Source organism: Macaca fascicularis, chromosome 4, assembly GCF_037993035.2.
Source record: "Macaca fascicularis isolate 582-1 chromosome 4, T2T-MFA8v1.1".
Classification (NCBI taxonomy): domain Eukaryota; kingdom Metazoa; phylum Chordata; class Mammalia; order Primates; family Cercopithecidae; genus Macaca; species Macaca fascicularis.
This window is the reverse complement of record NC_088378.1, coordinates 143,689,575-143,713,458: the sequence shown is the minus strand read 5'-3', so window position 1 is coordinate 143,713,458 and position 23,884 is coordinate 143,689,575. Positions and strand designations below refer to the sequence as shown.

Sequence of the window (23,884 nt, the reverse complement as noted above, 5' to 3'; positions counted from 1 at the left end):
GATGGGGTAATTTATAAAGGAAAGAGGTTTAATTGACTTCCAGGTCTGTAGAGCTGGAGTGGCCTCAGAAAACTTACAATGCCAGCGGAAGGGGAAGCAAACACCTCCTTCTTTACATGGCGTCAGCAAGGATAAGTGCAGAGTGAAGGGGGACAGAGGGAGGCCCCTTAAAAAAACATCAGATCTGATAAGAATTCACTATCACAAGAACAGCATGGAGGTAACTGCCCGCATGATTCAATTACTTCCCACCAGGTCCCTCCCATGACACATGGGAATTATGGGAACTACAATTCAAGATGAGATTTGGGTGGGGACACAGCCAAACCATATCACATGTCTTCAATTTCTGCCTCCTAAAAATGACATCTTTGCCAGGTGTGGTGGCTCACACCTGTAATCCCAGCACTTCAGAAGGCTGAGGCAGGTGAATCACTTGAGGTCAGGGGTTTGAGACCAGCCTGACCAACATAGTGAAACCCCATCTCTACTAAAAATACAAAAAAGTTAGCCTGGTGTGGTGGTGCACACCTGTAGTCCCAGCTACACAGGAGGCTGAGGCAGGAGAATTGCTTGAACCCAAGAGGCGGAGGTGGCAGTGAGCCGAGATCACATCACTGCACTCCAGCCTGGGTGACACAGTGAGATTCCACCTCAAAAAACAAAACAAAACAAAAAACGACATGCTCAATCTTGGTCTTTCCTCAACTGTCAACTCTGACTGCTAAGAACCTAAAAGATATCTCCGCTTTACTGCACAGCAAGGTCTTTGTTGTGAGTTGGGTTGTGTCCTCTCAAAATTTATATATTCAAGTTCTAACCCCCAGTATCTCAGAAGGTAACTTTCTTTGGAAATAGCGTCTTTATAGAATTAAAATGAGATCATTAGGGTGGGCTCTAAGAGGATATTTGGACACAGACACTCACAGAGGGACAATCGTGTGAAGACACAGGGAGAAGACGCTTATCTACAAGCCAGCAAGAGAGGCCTCAGAAGAAATCAACACTGCAGACACCTCGATCTCAGAATTCTGGCCTCCAGGACTATGAGAAAATGAATATTTCATATTGAAGCTTCCCGGTCTGTGATACTTTGCTATTACAGTTCTAGCAAACTAATACACCCTTCAAACTCAACAGAGCCAACTGGAACCCACCATTCTCCTCTAAAAATTTCTTTTGCCTTCACCATCTTGTTTAAAGTCCTCACTCTTCCCATCACTCAAACTCTGAAAGTTCTTTTCCCATAGCGAAAAAGCCTCATAAAGGTGTTTCCCCATGGCTTCTTCCCTTTAGTTCTGTCTTGTGGACTGCAGCTGACTCAGCCCTGAGGGTGCCCTTAATGTCCCTGCTCAATTAGCATCTCCACCATTTCACCATCGCTTACATGAGACAGTCGAAGGGTCATGAAAGCTTCCCGTGATCTGGAAGACGTATGCTATAACAGCAGCCTTTCACAGCAGAAACCAGACTTGCAATATTGCAAAGATCATGGAATTTGGAAGCAGAAGACCTGAGTTTCTATTTGGACTCTGCCACTTACCAGGTGTAGAACTTTTGGAAAACCTTGGAAAGTCTCCCTATCTCCATTATGGATCAAGAGTGTGACCTTGGTTCACCTTCTGAGCATTCTTTCCTTAATTTTTTTTTTCTTATAAATAATAGCTTCCACTTTCCACCCTGTAGAGTAATTGTAAACTTCATAATACATGCAAAGCTCTTGACTCAAAAAACAGGAAGCACAAAGGAGTGTTAATTTAACTGGCATCTCTTTACTTTTATAAGAAAGCCTAGCATAAAGAAAATGTGTGTCCACTGTTATGGGTTGAATTATATTCTCCCAAGAAAGACACATTGAAGCTCTACTCCCCAAACCTCAGAATGTGCCCTTATTTGGAAATAGCAGCATTGCAGATGTCATTAGTTAAGACAAAGTCATATAAGAGTAGGGCAGGCCCTAATCCAATATGGTGGGTGTCTTTACGAAAAGACAGCATGTGAAGACACAAACATACAAAGAGAAGGCAACCATGTGGTGACAAGGGGAGAGATTGGAGTGATGCTCCTGCAAGCCAAAGATTGCTGGCAAACCACCAGAAGTTAGGAAGAGGCAAGGTAGGATTCCCCTACAGGTTTCAGAGAGAAGGTGGTCAGCTAGCACTTTAGATGCTAACCTCCAGAGTTATGAGACAATAAGTTTCTGTTGTTTGAAGCCCCCCAGTTTGTGGTACTTTGTTGCAGCAGCCCTAGGAAACTGATACATCCATACAATGCAATGTCATTCAGCCGTAAAAAGGAATGAAGCACCAACAGCGGCTATAGGCTATCGTGTGGATGAAATGTGAAAACAGCATGTTCAGTGAAAGAAGCCAGGCACAGAAGACAACATATTATATAATTCCATTTATGTAAAGTGTCCAGAATAGGTGAATCCATAGAGACTAAACACAGATTAATGGTTGCCAGGGGCTGCAGGAGGGGAAAATAGGAACTGACAGCTAATGAATATAAGCTTTCTCTTAAGGGTGATATAAGTGATCTGGAATTCGGTAGCAATGATAGTTCCAAATCTTGTGAATATATTTAGAATTAAATTGTTTAACATAAAATGGTGAATTGTTCAGTGAACAATGGCTAGAAATGGGATCCATCAGAGAATAAGGGAAGGGTTTTGCATGTTCCGGTGTTGGGTTTCATGTCATTCATTTTGTTTTATTCTATTTAATTTTATTGCTATTATTCCACATAAAATTCAACAAAACTCACCGAGACAAGGTGATATTGGAGAGGAGATAGACTCATAGATCTATGGAAGACATTGGGAAGCTCAGGAATAACCCACACAATTATGGCTAATTATTGACAAAGGAACAACAGCAATTCAACAGAGAAAGGAAGGTCTTTTCAGTGTTAAAACAATTGGACAGTCTTTTTTTGTTTTTTGGTTTTTGGTTTTGCTTTTGTTTTTAAGACGGAGTCTTGCTCTGCTGTCCAGGCTGGACTGCAGTGGTGATCTCAGTTCACTGCAACCTCCACCTCCTGGGTTCAAACAATTCTATGCTTCAGTCTCCCAAGTAGATGAGATTACAGGCGCCCACCACCATGTCCGGCTAATTTTTTTGGATTTTTAGTAGAGACGGGATTTCATCATCTTGGCCAGGCTGGTCTTGAACTCCTGACCTCGTGATCCACCCACCTTAGCCTCCCAAAGTGCTGGGATTACAGGCGTGAGCCACCACACCCAGTCAACAGTTGGACAGTCTTATCCCGAATAATGAATCTTGATCTAAACCTCCTATTTACATGTAATAAATTACATTAGTTACAATATTAACTCAAAATGGATTGTAGATCTAGGCATAAAATATAAATATATATAATGCTTAGGTTAAAACATAGGAGAAAAAATTTTACCAATCTAGTTAGGCAAAGAGTTCATAGATGTGACACTGAAAGCAAAGTACATCAAAAGGCAAAAAAAATCAATAAGTTGTACTTCATCAAAATTATAACTTTTGTTCTGCAAAATACATTGTTAAGTGAATGAAAAGATGAGCTGTAGATTTGAAGAAAATATTTTAAAAATCACACGTCTGACAAGGACTCATATTCAGAACACTTAAGAATGCTCAAGCCAACCCAATTAAAACAATCAATCCAATTCAAAAACAGGAACACAAAACCAGTTTCGGAAATGAGACGAAGACTCAGACACAAACTTCAGCAATGAGGACACGCAGCAGGCAGAGCAGCCCAGACAAGATACCCAGTACTGCGACTCACCAGGGGACTGCAAATCAAAACCACAGTGAGATCCCACTACACGCCCATTAGAATGTCTAAAATAAAAACCACAGACACTATTGCTGACGAGGATGTGGAGCAACAGGACTCTAACACACCGCTGCCAGGAAGGCAAAATGGCACAACTGCACTGGAAAGCAGTTTCTTTCTTGTAGGGTTACACATATACTTACCACAGGAACCAGCAGTCTCAGCCCTGGTATTTCTCCTAAAGACATAAAAGCTTATGTCCACACAGACACCTGCACACAAACTGTTATAAAAGCTCCAGTCATAATAAGCAAAACCTAGAAGCAAACTAAATGTCCTTTAACAGGTGAACGTGTAACAAACTATGGTGCATCCATACAATGGAGTACTGTTCAGTAACAACAACAACAACAAAAAGCTACACTGTATACACACACAGGTACACATACATATATCTCCTAATGTTAGCAGAATTTTTTTAATGTATAATATGGCATTGTTTACTATAGGTAGGATGTTATGCATTGAATCTCTAGAATTTAATCATCTTCCATACCCGAAATTTTACAAAAGCTGAAAAGCAACTCCTCATGTGTCTTCTCATTTCCCGGTAACCCCCATTCTACATTCTGCTTCTATGGGTTTAACTATTTTAGGTACTTTATCTGAGTGGGATTATGCAGTGTATGTCTTTTTGTGACTGGCTTGTCTCAGCACAGTGTCCTCCAGGTTCATCCATGTTGCAAACGGCAGGATTTCCTTCTTTTGCCTGGCGAATAATATTCCATTGTGAGAATAGACCCCATTTCCTTTCATCTCTCAATGGACATGAGGTTGTTTCCACATGGCTGTGTGGGAGCAATGGGGTTTCTTAGCCATTGGAGCGTCCCATTGGGATGGGGCACTGGTGGTGACCCCTAAGCAGGGATGTGCCCTAATGGACTTACATCTGATGAGGTCTCCAAGCGACTATGGCCCCATGCCTGGGTGAGGTTAAAAGTTAAAGCGTAGAAAACAGAAGGCCAGTGGGGGGGCATTTTTGGGCCCATGAGAAGGTTTCTGAGGGGATGGAAGGGCTGCAGGTATAGGTTCCCAACATGTCCCCACCCCAATTCAATTTCAATGACCAAGGGGGATAGCAGAGGTAAAGAAAACAGACAAGAAGCGGTCACCTGACACCTGGTGGACGGAAGCTGACATCCAAGAGGTGATTCCACCCACCTCCCTCCTGAGCTTCCTCCTTCCTCAGGTCCAGTTAGGCAGGGGACCTGGTCAGCGGTGCCTGGTCACCTGCCACTGTGTGACCTCAGGCAGGAGATTTTTCCCTGGAGCCTCCTTCCCTCCATCTATAAAGGGGGACTGGACACAGCAGCCCAGAAGGCTTCTGGGAGGAGGACGTGAGAAGGTGTGCTGAATCCCGCCCTGCTGAGCAGGCAGGCCTAAAATTTTACACACAAGCTGAGTCCCTGTGAGGAAGCGGTAAGCCCTCTGCCCTCTGCCTTCCTCTGTCTGCATCCCCAGAACTGCCTCAGGTGGAGAAGGCAGAGATTGGGGAGCACCCATGGATGCTCTGATGCTGGCCACAGCGCTGGGGGGTGACAGTGATGAGGACCTGGGTGCACATGGGGTGGAGCAGCCAAGACCAGCCCGAGAAGAGACACACTCATGCACACACGTGTTCACAACATACACATACTCATTCACATTCACACACAAACACATCGAATGCATACATGTTGACAGTTCAAGGGGTAGAGGATGCTGGACCTGGGCCTTGCTGACCCAGGCAGGGCCCCATTCTGACGGATGCTGTAACCCCAGACGTCACCGTGGCTGAATATCTGCCTGCCTCTGGGTTGTGGAGCAGCTGGAGACACACAGTGGTGTCTGTGAGTGTCTCTGTGTGCAGGACCCTTTTCGAAGTGAGAGGCACATCTCAGCACAGCTGACTGGTCATTCTCGGGTAAGTGTGACCTGCTCTCTCCCCTTCCTGCTAACTTGGGGACAGATGCCACCCGATGACAGCACTGGCCTCTGGGGCACTGTGGAGGGTAATGTCGCTGAGCTCCCACCAGGTGCGTTTTCCTCACTGACCATGTATTGCAGCCATCTCATCCACCTTCACACTGACTTTGTGGAATGGGTGCTAATGTACCCATTTGACAGATGAGATGCCTGAGGTCAGAGGGGAGGTAACTGACCCAGGGACCCAGATGTGACTCTGGACTGTGATCTCAGCCCTACCTTGTGCTGTCCTGGACTCAACTCCTGGCCTCTGCAACCTTCCTGCCTTACATACAAAATCTGCCGAGGATTCTGTACCCCAGTCGGGGTAGAACCTGGCCCTGGAAGAGCCACAGGAATGGGGGCCCTGTGGGTGGGGTTAGAGGCATCCCTCAGTCCAAGTCTGTGCAAGACAAAGGTCCCCAGAGGCAGAGATCTTATCCATTCAGACTCTAGGTGTGGGCTCAGATGGTTGCTGTAGGTCTCACCAGACACTGGGGTTTTCCAGTTTGGGAGCAGAGCTGGGAGTCCTCTGCCCTCAAATAGTTGTGAAAAATGAAGAAACCCTGGAGGTCTGGCCAGAAGGTGACAAGTCATTCCTCCTGTTGTCTGGGGCCTTGGGGACAGGGGTTTAACCTGCAGGGTACTCTCTCTGACCTGTCCTCTAGAGGTATCACCTTCCCTTTGTCTCAGGTATTCCCAGGAGAGATGGCCCCTCTGGGTGTTCTCCAGAACCCGTCCCCAAGAGTTCACTTGTTCCCCCGTCATCTGGGAAAACAAAGCCTCTTCCTGTATCGACAGCTCAGGACTGTGGAATCTGCCCTCCCTCCTCCAAAGAACTGTTTTCCACAAGCACAGAGGCTGCTTTGGAGACAATAGATCAAGCTTTCTCCGAACCAAACATGCTCCTGCTTGACTGGTGTTATTCTCCAAATGGCCTCACTGGCCAGAGTGAGTAAAGATTGGAGTGGAACAGAACACTCATGAGATTTCTTCCTTCCTACAGAAAACTGCGCATCTTCATGGTCTCTGAGCAATCGCAGGAGGCTGATCTTATAGAGATTTCTGGTTCCTGGCCCTAGTCTGCCTCGGGTGTCCATTACAGTCACCACAGCCCTTCACCCTGAGCAGGTAGATGCGGTTCATCCTGCTGTGGGGTGTGTGCCCATTTCAGGGCATTTAGGGACAACAAGCCTTGCTGTCTAGGTCCCCTTGTTTTAAAGTCCTCAGGAAAGAGCCCGCCTCTGGTCAGGCACAGGGACTCCAGAAATCCTGGCAGAGGTGGGGTCATTTCGCTTGGTCCCATTTTCCTGGGGGTGTTGGTGAAATAAGACTCACCCAGATGGCATCTGGGAGCAGACGTACAGGGTGTTCTCTGAAGCTCTCAGGTGCCATGTAATTTTGGGAGTATTTTGTCTTATAGGGTGGATATGGACAAAGACATGGATATCTGCTCGCCCAGGAGTAAAGGGACATCATTGTCAAGCACAAGCAGACACAGGTCAGTCTGCTCCCTCCGGGGAGGCGGGGTCTCACCTCTCCCTCTGTTCCCTGGTCCGATGGTCCTGGAGTCCCTCAGGATGCTGGGCAAGGAGGGGCTGCCCACACCCCCATACCCGACAACTTTCATTTTGGCCCCCCTCACCCTCTCTCCCTCTGCCTTGCAGGTTGCTGATCCAGGGCACCAGTGGACACAGGAGATGAAGATGTTTACATCTACAAGGTCATCAGTCAGCTCGAGATTCCACAGTGAGTCAGTCTTCTGTCCTCCCAACCAATTGCTGAGACCAGCTCCCAGCGGCGCTAGAGGGATTAAAGACACAGACACAGAAATAGAGTGTAGAGTGGGGATCAGGGGCTGACAGCATTCAGAGCTGAGAGCCACGAATGGAGTTTGACCCACATATTTATTGACAGTAAGCCAGTGATAAGCATTGCTTCTATAGATTATAGATTAGCTAAAAGCATTCCTTATGGGAAACAAAGCATTCCTAGCGAGGAGCAGAGAAACAGGCCCTGGCTGATGTCTGCAGTAAAAGCATGTTGTTAAGGCACAGGCCGTTCCTGCTATTGCTTGTGGTTTGAGCAGTTTTCCACTCTGGGCAGGCCGGGTTTTCCTTGCCCTGCTCCAATAAACAAAAAACTTCTAGCAGTGTGCATGATAGCCATCACAAGCATGTCACATTGCTGCAGAGATCCTGTTTATGGCCAGTTGCTTTAAGGCCTGTTTATGCCAGGGCTAGGGCTTGTTCTCAGCAACCAATCTCGTCTCAGGGATGGGTTTTATTTTTGGAAAAGTTCCTCTGAAGCAGGACATATGTCCTTGGCTCAGCCCAATCTCCATCCCAGGGTCGGAACTCCTCCCCAGCTCCCCTACAGGTCCAGCCTAAGTCAGCGTTACCAGAGCTGAGTGGCACATCAAGAGAACGCTGGAGAGCAGGTGGGACGAGTTGGGGCTGGGCCAGGTTCCTGGGCTCTGAGCAGCATGATCTCCAAGTCAGCATGAGAGGAAGGGGCAGCCTGAGGGGCTGGCCCTGTTCCTTGGAGCCTGCAGTGGCAGACTAATGGCAGGGCCCAGCCACCCACCCCGGGCAGTACTGTCCCGTCTGAGGACTGGACTTTCTCAGCCCATGCAGAGTATGCTGCCTCCAGCCCAGGAGAGACAGCCCCATTAGGTAGCCTGACACCCATTGGGCCCCCAGCAGCCCCTGCCTGGCCTTGTGCTCCCTCTGCTCCCGAGTCCTAGGCCCTCCTGCGGGTGAGCCCATAGAAAGACCCTCTTCCCTTTCCTATGTGGCCTCCTGGACTGATACCTGGGGTAGATGAGGGTGGGGCTGGTCCTTCCCTGGGGCTCACTCTCCCACAGTTGCTTTACAGTGAGACACAGCTGTCCCCATCAGTGCCCTGGAGACAAAAGTAAGAGCTTGTTCCTGATGTATGAGAAGCCGGTCCATAAATAAGAGACCTGGCTGATGGTCAGTGAGGCAGAGGGGGTGGCCTGTAGGCATGGGTGGTGGTGAGTGGGAGTGACATGCCACCACTGGGAGGACCCACAGTTCCTGCTGGACCTGACCTCAAGACTCTGTCCCTGCCCAGCACTGAGAACCACAATAGTGGCTCAGGGGCTGCTGCTTACTTGTGCCGGGACCCCACCTGGAGGCTGAGACCTGACCAAAGCCCAGAGTGTCTATGGCCTGAAGGATGTGTGTCCTGAGGTCACAAGTCCAGGCCACTGGCGCCCACTCGGTCAGAGTATCTCAGCCCCAGAGTCTTCCCTTTTCTGGGTCATTCCAGTTCTGTCCCATCAGGAACCCTGAGCACAAGACCCAGCATCAAAGGGCCACTCCAGGAAGCATGGCAGGTCTACTAACTCTATCATCTTGTTTTACAGAATAAACATCAGGAGATCAGACATACAGATAAATGGCTAACAATGTTTAACAGCTGGAATAAATATAGGAACAGCAGGAACGTGACACGGAGACTGAGGGCCCCCGTGACCACTCTCCACAGAGTTGGGGTGATAAGAATCCATTACTGTTGGCTGGCCCTGCCTGCCTCTCAGAGAGCAGACAGCATGCTGTTATCACCTAGAGGACAGCAGGCCTGATCCCCAGCTTTTCTTCCCATCTTTAACAGAGTCACTCTGCTGGGAGAGAATCTGATGCCAGGGCCTGGGCCATCCCTAAATGAGGGTTAGGGACACCTCCTGATGTCTTGAAGGAAGAAATAGGTCCAGATCAGAATTCACAACCCTGAGTGCTCACCCACTCTTTAACCTTGGGAGAGGAGGCCGGGTCCTAGATAGGCACAACCTCTCCAGATGAACCATGGAGCCAAAAGCTGGGGATTCTGGGAATCTTCCAGAATCCTCAGGTTTTGATCCTTCCCGGACCTTCTCATCAAAGACTTCTTCTGTCCATAGATGTCTCAGCTGGCCTACAAGGGAACCCCCCTGCAGATGTGCAGTCAGGCATGGTCATTCCTGCTGGATATCAAGAAGGTGAAGGCTGAAAACCCAAGTAAGTACCAGGTATGGTCCTTCCACACTCAGCTAGAGCAGAACAAACAGGCCAGGCCGTGTCAGCAGCCCAGGTCTCTAGCTAGAGGAAAAGTCAAGCCTGGGTGATAGTCAGTCCCATATCCTAGGCACAGACGATGGCATGGGAACCACAAGTGAACTGGGCTCTGGTGACCCTCCGTGGCTTTGGAAATAAGGTAAAGAAGGATATTTCTGGGAAAAAAAAAAAAATCTCCTTTCCTTCCAGAAGTGCTGAATGTTTTATGATTGCTGTTTGTAATAGTGAGCCTTTTGTCTGTTCTGAGGCTGGTTCCTTCCTCAGCCTTGCCCTAAAGAAAATAAAGGAGCAGGGCAAGATGTCCTCAGTGAAAATAAACCAGATTGACCTGGACATGAACTGCACCTTCAGACACCATGTCATGTTTTAGGAGCGCTACAGAGTCAGGTAAGACCTATGGGGGATGGAGGGTCCCAGGGGAGATGGAGGAATTCAGAGGAATAGGGGCATTCCATGCAGGAGTCCAAGATAGGAGGTGGCACAGTCCCCCAAGGGATCTCCTGGCCAGGGAGCAGTCAGCATCACCGAGCATCTACTGAGCTCCAAACCATGGGCCAAGCTGGGGCATGTGGGTCCAGAATCCACGTGGCTACTGAGGAAACAAGCAGTAGCAAACAAAATCATGCTGCATGGTGAAAAGTTCTCTCCATAACCCACAAGTACCTGGGGTAGAGACCCACGAGAGGGGCTCAGACTTCACAGGCAACACTGACAACACCAAACACCATGGAGGAGGTGGAGCCGCAGAACTCTGTCCATCGCTGCTGCAAAATGCTGCTACTGCTGAATGCAAAATGGTACAGCCTCCTTGGAAGACAGTTGGGAAATTGCTCACAAAGCTAAATGTACTTGTACCACATGACCATAAGTGTCATAGACATTGACCTAGCTGACTTGAAAATTTATGTCCAACTAAAACCTACATGTCACATTCACTGCTTTATTCATTATCACTAAAACCTAGAAGCTACTGAGATGACCTTCAACACAGGTCCCAGGGGAGATGGAGGAATTCAGAGGAATGGGTGCATCCCACAAAATTAAGTTATACTTCTTTGGTATAATAAAATTACAGGTTAAATCTATAAATATAAATTATAAGTATAGATTATTAGGTTGTACTTATTTGGTATAATAAAATTATACAGTAAGTATTGTCAAATGTGAAATTAATATCTAATGATTGTGTTATACCAAATAAGCCAAATATGTGTCTTTTGGACTTAAGGGGACCTAATATCAAAAAAATTAATGAAGTCAAAAGGACTGAATTTAGAATTTAATTTTGAAAAAGTCAAATATCAAAACTTTAAAATACCTGATATCACAAAATAGGATCATAGGTCATTGGTCATTGTAAAATAAATCATTCATTTAGCCAAAGAGGAAACTCAAAGATTTCAAAAAAAAAAAAAAAAAAAACGCAAAAGGCAAAAACATTACTCTTTGAGAGAGGAGACTTAATTTCCCAAACAATAAGCCCTAATAAAGATAGCACGAGGCCAGTGAACTCTGTCTCTCAAATCTTACAAACAAATCTATTAAATTTTAATCATCTTGACCATAATATATAATTTCCATAAACCTTTTTATAACATTTTATAATTTTTTAATGAAAAAGTAGGTTAATACTTCAAGAAAACCTTGCTAGTCTGACACAGGGGCTCAGAGGCTAGTCTCGCATCAGTGAGGCTTTGATACTAATGTTTATAGAGAAACTCTGAACCAATTTTATCTTTCAAAATAGGCCCTTACAATCTCAGGCACCCACATCTTCCACAATAGCCCCTGGACTTTGAGAGGTAAAATAGTTCCAATTTCTGGCGCTGTGTCTTATGAGTGCAGTTTCTTTTGATTATCATCTTCTCCCGGTTCTGAAGATAAGGTTTTAGAAGCTTTCAGTGTTTAAGATTTAGCAGGACTTGGTGTCCTTCTTAGATGCAGGAGTCAAAGCCCTGTAACTCAACAGAACAAGGACTTTAAAAGCAATACAGAACATTATATGGAATGTTAATAACTTTAATTTTTGAAATCTCAATTTTCCTAGGCAAATAAAAAACTTAATAACAATGCCATAGGAATTGTTTCAATAAAATATAAAATCTGTTTGTTAGGCCAGTTGCCAAAAGGCAAAAAATAAATAAAAGACCTTCTGCAGTGATTGCTTTTCCCTATGGAAAGTCCATTTAGATAGCCTTCAAGTCAAAACTAATGAAAATGGTACTTGAATGAGTTAGATATAGGAAGGGTGTGTCTTGGGTCATAAGTTAAAATTTTCAGTTTCATAGAACAACTTCAAGCCAAGAGCACAGACCGCTATATTGGAAGAAAATATTTCCTTTAGATCTTTAAGATAAAACACTTTTAGCCTCATGTCACAGTAGCAGTTAGAACCTGAGGAAAAAAATTATAGAAACTGACAAGAAAGTTGGAGAGAGCTATTATCTCAGGACTTCTTGAAGGGGAGAGAAAGGTGAAAACAGTGAGATTCAATAAAAGTTGAAATCTGGGGTAAATTTAGAGTAAATTAATATCTTAAGAAAACTTTGCTCTTCTAGCCCATTCTTGAGTGGGTTAGCGTATTTTTAATATCAAAGCACAATCTCTAGAAAGACTAATTTCCTTTTAATTATAGCCAACTTGATCAAATAAATTCTTTTCTCATAGTCTCTTTTTACAAACCTTACTATGACCTACACAAGCCATTTATGACATGCCTAGACTTCCTGTTTTATCCTAAACATCCTTCTTTCCTAAATAACCAGTCATTTTATCTTCTTTTTCTTTTTTTTAAGATTTCTTTTTTGTTGTTGTTGTTGTTGTTGCTGTTGTTGTTTCCTTGAGACAAGGTCTCTCTCTCTGTCACCCAGGCTGGGGTGTAGTGGCATGATCACAGCTCACTGCAGCCTTGACCCACCCAGGCTCAAGCAATCCTCCCATTCCAACCTCCCGGGTAGCTGGGACTATAGATGTGCACCAGCATGCTCAGTTAATTTTCTGTGTATTTTGTATAGAGAGGGTTTTACCATGTTGCCCAGGCTGGTCTAGAACTCCCAGGCTCAAGCAATCTGCTCACCTTAGCCTTACAAAGTGCTAGGATTACATGCATGAGCCATTTGCACCCAGCCATTTTATTTTAGAACAAACATTTACTATGCAAGATTTTTTTCTCATATAAAATTTTCCTTTTAACCTTTCTTACCAAAAATAGTTCTTCAGATTTTTAACTTTCTTTATGTCTCTCTTATTTAGTGGTTCCTTTTATCTTGTTTCATAACCTTTAAATAACCTTTGAATTCAACAAAAATTATTTTCCTTTAAATAAGAACATGTTCTTAGCAAAATGTTTTTCTATAATTTTTTAAATTGTGAATAACCCAGACATTTAATGCCTGTTACGTAATGTAACTTTAGATTCTAAATTATATTATGTTTATTTACAAGCATTTCTTCTATTACATTTATCTAATTAACTTATTTTTAATAGTTTACCTAGATTACTTATGAAAACTGTAATAATCATTATTTAAAGGTATTTTTCTGTTAATCATTTATATAGCCTGTGAATTTCAGGTGTTTACCTAAGTAAGAAGCTTAAGGTTAAATAAATGAATTTTTTGCCAATAACTCAGGATAAATGACTTATTTATCAAAAAAAATTACACAAGGATAATTATCTTTTGAGTTACATTTATAACTTTATAACCCTCATGCCAAATTTTGACACCTTATATATGATATTAGCATTTAATCAAGCTGACTTTTAACCACTGTGTTTTAAAAATCCTTTAAAATCTCTTTACTGTAACCAAGTACACCCATTTTCCTGAGACATCAATTTTTTTTTTCTCCCTCCTTTTCTTGTTCCTTCAGTTCCCCACTTCCTACTTAGGCGTTTAGGAATACAAATATAGCCTTTTACCTCCCCATTACCGGACTCTCCCTACAGTGCAAGTTCATCTAACTACATGCTCAAACTGGAAAGTCAACTTGAGAATTAACAGTTGATTTATAAACCAAACATGCCCACTATGGAACTCTCACTCTTTAGGGGATTATCTCAAGAGATAACAGCCTGCCCATGAAGGTGCCAGCAGTCACATGCTGATTGCCCAGTAGATAAGGCACAAGAGCTAGCATGGACCCCCGGCCACCACCCTTGCTCACTTCCCCCCCTGCCTTTAAAAAGTGAAGTCATATGGAGGACACCTGCATTTCTTCCCCTAAGCTAGTTTTGGAAATAAATTACTTTCTTTATAACAGACTTCACTTTTGTTAATTGGACTCTGCAAGCAACAAGCAACTAACCTGCATTTTGGTTACATTACCATGGTTTAGATGGGACAAACTTCTAATATTTCAAATGTAATACAAATATCAAACCAGAAAGGACTTTATTTAGGAAACCAACCCAGGCTGCCGTGGTGGAAAAAGGGCAGAACCTTAGCTACTGAACTACAGCATGGGGCAACCACTACTGCTCTTTCAGTTTGGCTTGGCTAGCAAAGGGTTGTTTTGCTATGTAAATAAAGCCCTTCAGGTAATTGAATACTTTCTTGTTTTGATGGCTGATTTTTCTTTCTTTCTTTTTTTTTTTTTTTCCCCAACTTCAGGAATTTAGCCAATTCAGAGGTCTTTTTCCCCATAATTTAGAACTTTCCTTCAGATTTGACCAAGTCAAGTAGAGTGGTCAAACCCAATGGAAAAAAGACTAAAACAACAAAAACAGAACCAAACAAATAAACAAGAAAAAAAAGTTAAGCAAAACAAATGATTGCACAATTTGTAAGACTACTGAGCACTCTAATGGTAAGGAGAAATCAAGACCAGCTGGTAGTTAATTTTAACTTTTAGTCATTAAGGAGAATTTCCAAGACAAACCCCATTTCAGCTACTTATGTAGGAACACGGCCCAGGTCAAAGACTGCTCTCTGTCATCCTAGAAGCAGGAAAAAAACTCAAAACTCATCTTCCCTGTTGGAAGCAAGCTGAAACTCCAGAAAGGAGTTGCCTGCTTTCCATTATCATGGATCCAGAAAAACTCATCTTCTTTGTTGGATGCAAGTAAAACTCCGGAAAAGGAGTTATACAGCAAAATAAACCTTCGATCTCAACATTATTTTGAGAAATCAGGGATTCTGTGGAGATGGTACCTCCCAGGCCTCAGCAAATTGTCCTATTGGTTTTGTTACTGGCAGCAAATCCCTACAGGTCTGCAGCAGTCTCAATTCTTGCCTTCTCAGAAGAATGAATTCGACTGAGGGGCGTAGGGCAGAGTGAAAGATTGAGGCAAGTTTTAGAGCCAACAGTGAAAGTTTATTAAAAAGCTTTAGAGCAGGAACTGAAGAAAGCAAAGTCCGCTTGAAAGAGGGCGAGTGGGTGACTGGAGAGATCAGGTTCATGGTTTGATCTTTGACTTGGGTTTAGACATTGGCATGCCTCTTGGAGCGGGGGGTTTTGCATCCCTTCTCCCTTGATTCTTCCCTTGGGGTGGGTTGTCCACGTGCACGGTGGCCTGCCAGCACTTGGAAGGGGCAACATGCACATTGTATTTACCAAATTTGTACACATGCTCACTTAAGGCATTCTTCCCTTACCAGCCGAGTGTTTCTGGAGAAAGGTTATATACTGGTTCAACTCTGCCATTTTGCCTGTTAGTGCACATGCTTACGTCCACTAGCCCAGCTCCTGAGATCTTATTGGGAAGCTGCTGATGACCAACTTGAGGTGTTTCTGTTGGGAGGCTGCCTTTCCCTGGCACCAGCTGCAACCAATTATTTTTTTCAAGAGGCAGTTTAACAACCTCGTGACCGTCATCTGATGGTTGCCTGACAGTCCTGGTCCAGGTCCCCTCTCCTGCCCTGTTCATGTCTGACTAATTACCTATTGTAACAGTCTGAACAATAAAGATAGCTCAAGGCCAGACATGGTGGTTCACGCCTGTAATCCCTGCACTTTGGGAGGCCTTGCAAGGCAAGAGTATTGCTTGAGCCCAGGAGTTCAAGACCAGCCTGGGCAACAAGGCAAAACCCTGTCTCTATGAAAATTACAAAAATTAGCCAAGTGTGGTGGCACAAGCCTGTAGTCCCAGCTGCTCAGGAAGCTGAGGTGGAAGGATCACCTGAGCCCGGGATGTGGAGGCTGTTTCACGTGTCTGTGTGAAGAGATCACCAAACAGGCTTTGTGTGAGCAGTATGGCTGTTTATTTCACCTGGGTGCAGGCGGGCTGAGTCTGAAAAGAGAGTCAGCAAAGGGGTGGGGTTATCATGAATTCTTACAGGTTTGGGGATAGGCGGTGGAGATAAGAGCAATGTTTTAGAGGCAGGGGGTGGATCTCACAAAGTATATTCTCAAGGGTGGGGAGAATTACAAAGAAACTTCTTAAGAGTGGGGGAGATTATAAAGAACATTGATCAGTTAGGGTGATCAAATCACAATGGTGGAATGTCATCAGTTAAGCTATTTTCACTTCTGTGGATCTTCAGTTGCTTCAGGCCATCTGGCTGTATACGTGCAGGTTACTGGGGACGTGATGGCTTAGTTTGGGCTCAGAGGCCTGACAGAGGCTACAGTGAGCAGTGATCGTGCCACTGCACTTCAGCCTGGGTGACAGAGTGAGTCAAAATTAAAACAAATAAAATAAAAATAAAGATAGTTCAAACTGGTAGCAAGCACTAATAGATTTGTCAAAGGTCAAGGCCACCTTCACTCAGAGTCTCTTCCATTGGTTGCCAACTTGTAAACGAAAAAGTATGTAAGATAGGTCTCAATCCGTTTAGAATTTTCATTTTGCCAAGGTTAAGGACACACCCAGGAAACAGGTAGATGTGCCTTTCTCAAAGATGATTGTGAGGCCTCAATATATAAAGGAGAGAAGTGGGCTGGAGGGGAAAGAGGGTGTGGTTTTCCACATGTTGCAAGAGAAAAGGGGCAGGTAGGAAAACAGTCAATTACGTATTCATCTCACACTCAGTAATTGGCCCTTTACATAAGGTGAATATAAGAGTAGCTACCTAAGGAGCTATTTAACCTTCTATCTGTACCTATCTCCTGAGGAACAAAAGGAAAGACAGTTCTTTGCGTGACTCAGCTTTCAGCTTAATTTTCTTCCTTTTGGCATAGTGAATTGGAGTCCTGCGTTTTATTTTCCTTTCCCACTTCAATCCCCACAAGCTTTGCATTGTTGCAGATTGTTGCTCTCAGAATATTTTACAAGTTGGTGAAGTGCCTAATGGACATTTCTTTTGTCATAAAGTGAGTTTGGATCCTGAAGAAGCCATCTTCTTAAGGCTTTGGAATCACAGTTCCCCTTCACCTGAGCCCTGAACAGCACAGCAGACAGGGAAGGATTTACTGAGATGGCTGCTCCCACTCTCCAGCCCCCACTTTCTAGACCATTCCTGGCAGGAAGAGCTGCAGAGCAGACTCCATGGGCTGCCCATGCAGGGTCTGGACCTAGCTGTCTTTCTGTGCCCAGCAGCCTGTGAGCCATCCCAGGCCCCTATGTGCAGTGGTCAGCACCCACAACCAGCCTTCATGGGGATTCAGTTCAAGGGTGTTGCCCTGAGCCCGGCACAGTGGCCTCCCCAGCTTAGCATCTGCAGTTGGGGTCAGGGTGGTCTTAACGGCCTTCACCTATGCCCTTTCTGGCCACACATGAGTTTGGATGAAGTAGGAGTCGCTTCAGTAGCTCCTTGTCAACTGCGATGTCCATGACTGGCTCAAGTGAAGCACGGCGTCAGGAGAGGGGCATGGAAGCTGCACCCTAAATTCCCTGGGACCTGTGGCAGGCCTCCCCGGTGATCTCTGCCTTCTCAGGTGACTTCTGCCCTCCTGGGTGACATTAGTTCTCCCCTCTCAAGTGACCTGTGCCCTCCTAGGTTACCTCAGCTCTCCCAGGTGACCTCTGCCTTTACAGATGACTTCAGTCTTTTCAGGTGACCTCAGCCCTCCTAAGTGACATTAGTTCTCCCTGGTTATCTCTGCCCTCCCTGGTGAACTCAGGTCTTCCAGGGGACCTCTGCTTTCCTAGATGATCTCTGCCCTCTCAGGTGACATTAGTCCTCCCAGGGGATATTACATCTCCCAAGTGACCTCTTCCCTTCCAAGTGACCTGTTTCCTCCGGTGACCTCAGCTTTTCCAGGAGACTTCTGCCTTTCCAGGTAACCTCTGCCCTCTTGGTGACATAGTGTGCTCAGGTGACATTAGCCATCTCAAGGGACCTTGACCGTCCAAGGTGACGTCAGCCTTCGTGAAGCCCTTCCATTATGACTTTGGCTCTTGCCGGAGGTAGGCTACTGCAGGGGCATGAGCCATATCATGGCATGAGCCACTATCTTGCTCATGTTCCAGAATGAGGAGACATCTGGGTGCTGGCCCAGCTGCTGGCCAATGAGAGGCTTGCCAAGCATGGTACTCTCCCAGGTGAACTCTGTCCTCTCAGGTGACACAGTCCTCCCATGTGACATTAGCCCACAGTGGACAGCTACCCACAAGGCATCACACAGCCAGGACAGGGGATGGCCACATTGACTGGGTAATTGTGACTTACAGACAAGGCACCTTCTGTCCCCTACTCATTTTGAGCCTCCAGGATATCCCCTGCTGAGAGTCCCACAGGAGCCTGTGACTGGTCAGAGACCCCACACCCCAAGTCAGATGCCTCTTGTCCCCATCAGCAAACGGGATCACAGCTGCCCCGTGACCACCTTCTGCATCCTGGTGCCACAGCCCTCTGGCCCTGACCTTATGCAGGGGACTCTTATCACCCTGCTGGTCCTTCAGCTTCCCAGCTGGCCACCCTCCCAACCACCCACCCTGCCCATGGCTAGACCAAGCCCAGATGACAGCTTCTCTCTGTCCTGTGTCCCCTGCCCTGACCCCACATCCAGGAGAAGGCCACACATCCTCCAGCACCCCTGGCCACCCCACCAGCTCCCACCTGTCCTCACTGCTTTAAAGGCAGGCCTGCCCTTCTGAAACCATGGCCCAGGAAGCCGCTAAGCAGTGCCTCCAGCCAGGCCCCAGGGGACATTCCCATCGCCCCTCCTCTCCTGGCCAAGACCACACGATGGGGTCACTGGATGGGAGAGTGAAAGGCCTTGGAGTCTGGAAGCAACCACCACTGCCCAACCACCACTGCCCAACCGCCACTGCCCAACTGCCACTGCCCAACTGCCACTGCCCAACTGCCACTACCCAGCCTGATGGCTCCACATCTCAGGAGTAGGCTCTGATTTCTTGGGGCTCCAGGAGCCTCTCAGGAGTCTACATCCCAAGATGTTCTAACTTCCAGAGTCTCCAAGCCCATCAAGAGCAAGTTTTGCTAAAAGTGCTCCAAGAGCTTATGAAGCACATGGTGAGTGGACAGTCCCTCAGCTCTTCCCCAGAGGCCCTGGGTCCCATGGGGTTAGAGGGACAGCGGAAGCCTGGGGCTGGTGAGAGGCCAACTTCCAGTCAGGGCTTGACCTGGTTTTCAATGGATTCAAAGTTTGGCCTCCTTTTCCTTACCTGGAGGGGACAGAGGCACTGGGACCAGGCTGAGCCAGGGCTAAGGGAAGTACGTCCACTGGGGACCCATGCCGTGGGGAGGTGTTGGCGGAAACCCCAGCCACCACTGTTCTGCCTCTTGGGGAAGGGTCTGCAGTGGGCCCTGGAATACAGAGGTTTTCACAGAAGCCCAGGGGGCAGTGAACACTCCTTCTATCAGGACAAGGAAGGGTGGGTTGTGCATCCAGCTTTCCACCTTAAACTGGTTTCTATGGTGCTTCATCGATGGGATAAGGAGGCATAGGGAGACCCCAGGCCAGGTATCTTCTTTCCCTACAGTGCTCAGCTCTCCCAGCCCAGGGCTCTGGCTTCCCCAGGAGGACCCAGCTCACCCTCACCCCACAGGAGGCACAGGCAGGTCTCTGCAGGGCACACAAGCCAGGACCTGCCTGATGGAAGCATCACACACCAGAAACCAGGGATTTCTGGGCGGACTGGGCCAGGACCCGTCTTGGAAGAGCCGGAGGAGCCAGGGAAACCACGAGCCCTAAGGAAATCCCTTATTCTGGGAGCCACATTTCTGCTGAGATGAGTCCATCCCCATGAAGAGCCGCCGAACCTTGTCTGACCCAGCCTTATGGAAGCTAGGGTGGGTCTCTTCCCAAGCAGAGGGAGCCTCAGGAAGTCCAGACTGAGGCTACAGTGGGCCCTGCTCAAGCCACCAGCCCCGAGGCTGGAAAGGCCAGGTCCTCCCATACCTGCTGTTCCCGCAGACTTCCTTCATGCTCATCCTGAGGCTCTGGGATGTCTACCTCCTGGAAGGTGAGTGCGTGGTGACAACTATGGTATGCATGGCCTTCACAGCACACAGAATTAAGTCCCTGGGTGGCCAATGGTGCCCAGAAGGAGCATGCAGGACAGACCCTGGATCCTATCCACCAATGGTGCCCAGAAGGAGCATGCAGGACAGATCCCTGGCTTCTGGTGTGTGATGACCTGAGACCAGCATCCACACTGTCCTCATGGCTCTCTGCTCCAGCCCGGAGGTAGGGCCAGACCAGGCCTGGTTGGCTGGGCAGGGAGTGGACCCAGGTACCAAACCCACTCCTGACACAACCTAGATGAAAGGCAGGAGTGTGGTGAGCACTTCCCTGCCCAGGCCTTCCTCCAGCTGTGATTCTCTGTGAACATCTGGACCCCTGGGGCAGCCACAGTAGGATCCAGCACTGCCCAGTGGAGGGTGCCTGGAGCGGGAACAAGGTGCAGAAACTGACTCTCCCACAGACCCTTCCCAGCCTGATAGTCACCCTGTTCCTGGAACACCCCCTGAAGCTGTTCCTGTTTGGCCTGCAGGAGTTCCTTCAGGACACACTGTCCTAGGCCTGGGCCCTGGAGGAGGACATGGTGATGAGGCGCCCTGAGGCCTCCGTGGGGGAACTGAGAAGCATGCACTGTGACCTGCACACCCAGGCGGGCTTCAGAACCAAGTTTCCTCCTGCGTCACCCTGTGGGGCAGTAAATAGTGGGAAGTGCCTAGACCTCACCAGCCCTGTTCCCTGGGCCTTTCCTCCAGCCCTTTCTCTCTCTCCTCCTCTAAGAAGCTTCTGAAAACAGGCTGACTGAGCCTAGGGCAAAAGCTGACCTTGGGTTTACTGGACATGCCTCGGAGACAATGAGACGTGAGCAAGACTCTTCCAAGCCCCTCCCATGTAGCCTCCTGCTCTCACTCCTGAAAGCCCCAGAAGGACACTGGAGGGCTCAGATCCATCTGTGCAAGCCCACAACCACACCTGTGAGTACCAGCAGCCCTGGAGAGCAGTGGGGCCTTCACTCCTGAGCACCCCTCCAAGGGCCTAAAATCAGTGTCAGACCCTAAGAAGATTTAGGGAGAGGGCATATGTGAAACCCTGGCCCAGAGCCAGAATTGAGAGCTCAGCTAAGTGTGGTAACAGTCCAGCCCTGGCATGGAGATCCCCCAGAGGAGTGGAGGGTATCTCACCCACTGTGGAGATAAGCCCCCATATTGGGTGGCAAAGGGGCCCCATCCATCTGAGCTCTGAATCAGGGCTAAAGCCCAGGCTAAGCAGCCCTGGGGCAAGGGTGTGAGGCAGGAAGCCTGAGTCAGCCCGAACCCTGGGGGCTGCCCCTGGAGTGACTTGAGGTTGCCTAACAGCTGCACACACATCTCGCTCTGGGAGCAGCAGCCTGCAGAAGTGTCCTCAGCGTTAGACCAGGGGGACCACACGGGGACCCTGAGGACTGCAGGGACCCAAGTCTGTGGGGTCCAGCCTGGCAAAAGCAAGATGTTCTCAGTGGAGAAGCTGACCAAATCTGCTTTCCTTTCAGCCAAACCTGAGCAAGTACCCCCAGCACTCAGGTCTCTGCAGACATCCCCTAGCATTGAGACCCTCCCCAAGGGGACGGGCTGGTTCTCCCTGGCCCACAGCCCAGCTCCAGCAGCCCATGGGTGTAGCCCTCCTGAGGGTGTAGCCCTCCTGAAACAAGAGCCTCATCCTCCCTCACCCTCGCCTAGCTAGGCTATATGCAAGGCCAAAGCCCAGAGGCATGAGGGAGCTTCTGCAGAGCCCAGGACAGCAGGCTGCTCTCTGGGGGCCCTGGGGACTCAAAAGAGTGTGGCCAGCCCATCCCCAGCTCAGGATAGACCACAGGGTGCTTGGTGATTCCTACATTGGAACTCCCTCTCTAAGCTCCCCATGGACCTGGACCTCAGAGGCCTGTGGTTTTCACAGTACAGCTTGGAGCAGACATGCTAGGCCCCTGTCACTTCCATATCTGCCCTGGACACCTCTAAGACCACAGGACTGGCCCAGCCCCCAATACGAGACCCTGCCCAGACCCCTGATAGCCCAGAGGTAGGGCCAGAGACAACTTTCCTGCATGTGGTGCCTATATCTGACAGATCACCCTTGGCAGACGGTGACCAGCATGGCCCAGAAGGAGCCAGGGCAGCACCTGGCAAGCTGCCCCAAAGCCCCAGATAGCTCCTTAGACATGGAAAGTCAATACTGATGGGGAAGCTGGACACTTGGAGGCCACTGGAGGGAAGGGTGAGCATGGCATTCCCACTGCTCAGGCCAGCCAGCAGCATGCCCTGCATCCACGGTCCCAACCTGTACGGCAGAATCCCCCTCTCAATGCACAATTCCCAGACCCAAAGGGCCCTAGCCCAGACTCAACCTGAGCCCTGAAAGGGAAGGGGCACCAGGGGTGCCTTGGGGTCCCCAGCAGCAGCCAAGATACACAGGAGACAGAGTCCCCTGTGGCCCTGGCCAGAACTAGTATTTGGCTTAAGGCAGAGCAAGCCCCCTTGGAGCACTGCGTACATACCCGGGGCCTATGTGTGCCTAGCAAGGCCAAGCTGATGATGTTACCAAGCTCAGACTACCGCTGTCCACCTTGGTGAGGGTAGGGCAGAAACAGGCGGACCAGCCACCAACCTCATCCATTCAAGGAAGCAGAAATGGTCAGGCTCCTGCAGGATAGGTTTTCACCACCAGACCAGCAATGGGGTGGAGTCCTGAGGCCCAAGCAGATGGCACTGGGGCCCTGCTTCCAGGGTCCACAATCTGCTCCAGGACACAGAACTGAAGAAAACCAAGAAAATGAGAGTCCAGGAGGCTGGATCCCTCATCTGCCATTCTTGGCAGTTGCATTTTCTGGTCAGAAAAAGTCAGGAAACTTGGCACTACTCACCGCAGAAGGCTCCAAGGTGGGACCAGAGCTTCCAGCACAGATTCAGCAATGCCTAAGAAAGCCTCTTGTTGGGGGAAAGAACCCCTTCCTTGGCCTCAAAGCCCCCACTGATTTTGATTAAAGCACAGTAAAGTCTTTGTTGTTACGACCTGCCTGTTTTTGAGTTGCCCAGAGCTCTCTGCAGGAAACCCTGGGCACATTGAGGTGGATGGGAAATGAGGGTGACACAGCCCAGACCCCTGACCAGCCTCTCACAGCCTCCCCATCCCAAAGGCTGCAGCAGGGCCAAGGACCAGAAAGGCCAAGGTTCCCACACAACTGTGAGGCCACACTGCACTGCAGCCTCCCACTCTCAGGCAGATGCCAGGGTTAAGACCAATAATTTACTGTAATTCAAACTGTGCCTGACAGGGAACCCCAGAGGGCTGGGAAGGGAGCAAAAGTTGGAGTTCCAGTGACATCGCTCATTCATGACAGTCTGTACAAAGCATCCCTGAGAGGGTCTGCTGTCACCTGTGCCTACTGTCCCTTGATGGCTGGTCTCCGGCAGCCCTCCCTCCCTTTCTTCCCTCCCTCCCTCCCCACATCCCTCCCTCCCTCTCTCCTTCTTCCCTTGTCCCTCATCCTTCTTTCCATCTCATCTCCTCTCAGCATCTGGCAATCCCAGGTCCTGAGCCTGTGCCAAGGCGGGACACAAAGGACACCACTGACAACAGACCAGGTGACTAGCGGGGTCAGGGGAGCCTTGTGGAGTCAGAGTGGATGGGGAGGGGCTCATCTGTGCAGCACAGGACTGTGTGTGTCCCTGTGTGTGCACATGTGT

General features: G+C 48.1%; 1 long non-coding RNA gene across 3 annotated transcripts; it reads left to right on the top strand.

Moving 5' to 3' along the window:
* Nucleotides 1–19,037: 19,037 nt before the first annotated feature.
* LOC102126650 (uncharacterized) lies at nt 19,038–23,206 on the top strand. Of its 3 annotated transcripts, XR_010586116.1 has the most exons (4): nt 19,038–19,216; nt 19,568–19,667; nt 20,701–20,817; nt 21,694–23,206. It is a non-coding gene; the product is annotated as an uncharacterized lncRNA (long non-coding RNA). The 3 variants fall into 3 exon arrangements; XR_006697382.2 differs by having other exon boundaries at nt 20,701–23,206; XR_012434364.1 differs by lacking the exon at nt 19,568–19,667 and having other exon boundaries at nt 20,701–23,206.
* The last annotated feature ends 678 nt before the right edge of the window (nt 23,207–23,884 follow it).